Source organism: Belonocnema kinseyi, chromosome 9 (assembly GCF_010883055.1).
Source record: "Belonocnema kinseyi isolate 2016_QV_RU_SX_M_011 chromosome 9, B_treatae_v1, whole genome shotgun sequence".
Classification (NCBI taxonomy): Eukaryota; Metazoa; Arthropoda; class Insecta; order Hymenoptera; family Cynipidae; genus Belonocnema; species Belonocnema kinseyi.
In genome coordinates, this window is record NC_046665.1 from 37,116,519 (window position 1) to 37,120,320 (window position 3,802).

Below are 3,802 nucleotides of genomic sequence, written 5' to 3' on the forward strand. Positions count from 1 at the left end.
CATAGCTACACGTGTGGTTGAATTTCATTCGGCTAGGTTAGGTTAGGTCAGGTTTTGTTAGGTTAGGATAGGTTAAAACTCTATGTAGGTTAAGCCGAAGCTAAATGAAACGGTACCGCAAACACAACGGGAGAACACAATGAGTTTAATTGTGTTACATGAAGTTAAGTTAGGTTAGGTTAGGGCAGGTTTTTTTAGGTTAGGATAGGTTTGACCTCTGTGCAGGTTAAGCACAAGCTGATTCAAACGGTACCGCAAACACTACGGGACAACACAATCAGTTTAATTGTGTTTCGTGAGGTTAGGTTCGGTTAGGCTAGGTTAGATTTATTTCTAGGTTAGGCTCAAATTGACCCATTCGATGTAGCACACATTTGCTACATGGAAAATATGCATCCAGAGCTTTACGTGTAGTTCAATAAATTTCTGTTAATTCGGGTTAGGTGAGGTCAGGTTCTGTTGGGTAAAGTTATGTTAAATAAGTTGATATCAGGCAAGGGTTGATCCTTCACAGTTGTCGACATGTTTTTAAAGTGAAAATTTGCATGACTGGCATTATTTTGAAATTTATTTGCCTAAGTGCATGATTTTTCGTCATTTTTTGAAGTTATGGCTCAACCATGACGTGATGGGTGATTTTTTATACCGAATTTGAATTCAGCGCCTCAAAATCCATAGGAATACGTGTGTCTCGTTACCAGATCCGCTGACTTTTTTTTGTGTGGCTGTGAAATTGAATGATTTCATGGGGCGATTTTGAATCAGTTCAAATTACACAATTTACAGATTTTGACGTTAAAAATTAAGCTGCTTTAATTCAAAAGTCTTAGTAGTTAATCCGACGCAAACTTCCGACTGTGACTTTGTAAACATTCTGTTGTTTCAGTAGAAAATATACCATTTTTAACCTTTTCAATTTAAACATTTTTAATTAAGAAAAAGAGCCATTTTTTAATAGTCAGCAATGTTTTAGTGTTTATTTAAAATGGAATATTAAAAACTAAGCAATTCGAAACTAAATTGCTTGAAACAGAAAGCCTTGAATGGTTAAAATTCCAGAGTGCTAAACTCAAACTTAGAACGTCACAATATTAATTTTATTTTTCTGTTCAACAAAAATTTTATTTATAAGTGAAAATCAGTAAGTTGAGGAAATACTTCTAACTTTTTAAATAAAAATTGTGAACCTTTTAAGGATTATGAAAGGTTTTAATATAGTAAAAGAATTGTCTTTGGATTCCTGGTAAACTTCAAAATGATTTTTTTATTTCGAAAAATTAATTTCGGCAGAATATTCAGGAATATTTCAAAACAATAACATTTTGAGAAATAAATAACAATTGATTAGGTATGAATTTGAAAAAAAGGAATAAGTTTAAGATATATTTAGAAGTTTCTAACAAGTTCAAAAATTACTTGAAATTTAAAGGATGTCAACAAAATTTTTAACAAAATGCAGATTTTTTAAGATTTCAAAAAAAAATTTAGAAGCTTTTCAAGCATTTTAAAAGGTTTCAAAATATAACAAAATTTATTTAGATTTCTTACAAAATTGACAATAATTTTTTATTTTGAAAAGTTAATTTCAAGAAAATATTTAAAAAGTTTTTTAAATTTTCTAAAACTGTAAAAATAATAATGTAAAGATTCTAAAACATTCCAAAGAAAATGTAGATTTTTAAAGATTTTAATACAGAATTTGGTAGGTTTTTAGACATTTTAAAAGATTTCGAGATCATGAGTTTTTTTGGGGGTACCTAGGAATATTTAAAGTGATTTTTTAGTAAGAAAATATACTTTATAAAATGTTTTAAAAGATATGAAATAAAAAAATTTCTATGTATAAATAACAATTGAACAATAATTCATTTGCAACGACTCAAAATTCAAATAATTTAACTTCTAATTTAAAAAGTGTTGGATAAAAAATTTTTATCTTTCAGTTTTGAATGTTTTTAACTTAAAATTGCTTGAAGTGATATAATTTTTGAAAATTCATAAACTTGTTGATTTATTCTTTAATTATGGACATTGAAAATGATAGCGCTCATTTATAAATAATACAAGTTTTGATTCGTTAAAACGATTTTCTCATACAAATAATTTTTTAAGAACAAGAAAAAATCTGCCTTAGCTCGGATTTGAACCGGGCGAAGAATAACTTAAAAATTATTATTAATCTCCCCCTTTAGAGTGGAGGGTAGAGGGTAATTATTGTGTGCCCCCCCCAGCCCTTCTCTGCATCCGCGCCTGCTCGAGTTCGACTTGAATTGCCCCCAATCAAGACATGCTGAAGTCGAAAAGGTCGACTGGAGCATGTCTCAGTTTTTAGACGGAGCCAGACTTCAATTTATGTCTTGGAGACAAATTTCCATATCTTGAAAACATAAATTTATCTCTTAAGTCAAATTTTGATGACTCCAACACAAGCGGTTTACAACTTCGTTTATAACTGTCATAAAAGACGATGATACCGAAAATGTTGTTTTTTTTTACGTATTTTTAACGGCTTAGGAGATCCTTCTAGAAAGTTACAATTTTTTAAAGAAAATTTATAGGGTTATACCATTTCAACCAAGACAAGGCTTGTCTTGAGACAAGTAGACGTTGTCTTAGCCAAGACAAGGCTCGACTTGAGACAAGTAAACGCCGTCTCACTTGACATTGCCATAAAAGTAAAATATCGATGTCTTGGAGACGAACTCAAGGCATAACCAAGTCGAACTCAAGTCGATGGATTTTTACTCGGGTACTCAACTAATTCTGTCGCGCGCTCTAACTCATTTCGTTATCGGTGCACATGGATCTTGGTTACAAAATTTCGATCATGATTAATGACTAGTTCTAAAGAAAATTGAAAATTTTCGAAGGACTTTGATAAAAATATTTATAAAGTTTATATACTATCCAAAGGTAATAAACAATTAAGAAATATCAAGTGCAAAAATGCTTTATTAACCTTGGTGACAAAAAGCGTTTTTATGTAATACAAAAACCTCCATAAAAGGCGCAGTTTTTAATTTATCCCTTTATTTTATAACAGTTTTTTACTCAGTTTTTAATTTGAAACAATAGTTCTTAAAAAAACACTTTAAAATATTTGAAACAAAAAAACGAATTCCACTTATTTCAGAATGGGCTCAAAATATTTGATCCTTAAATAATCAAAACGTTTAAAAACGATCCAAAAGTAAAAAATAATTTAAAAAATCAAGTACAAAAATGCTATAATAACTTCAATGACAAACGAATAATTTTATTCTATACAAAAACTTTCATAAAATGGACCGTTCTCAATGTATCAAGTTCTTTCATTATACTTTTTTTATTCATGTTAGTTTCAAATGTGGAATGATTTTTCAAAACAACAATTTAAAATATTTAAATTAAATAATTGAATGCCACTTATTTCACAAAGGGCTTAATAACTTTTTTTCTAGATTTAAACCGTTCGAAAACTATTTAAAACGGATCAAAAATAAACAGCAGTGCAATTAAAAGACATTTTAATAACTTGAGGAACAAATAATTTTCTGCTATATAAAAACCTCCATAAATGCACAGTTTTCGATTAATGTAATTATTTTATAAAACTGTTTAACATTTTGCACAATGCGCATAGTAAAAAGCGTATTTAAAGAAAAAATATTATTTTTCTTCCAGGAACTTAGAATTTTAATCAGATTAATTTAATTCCGATTATTCACTAAGAATCTCAATAGAGCATATCAGAGAAGCAAACCTGAATTATTTAGTTCCAAATTCCCATTCAAATTTCTAATAAAAACTCCTAGAGAAGCTA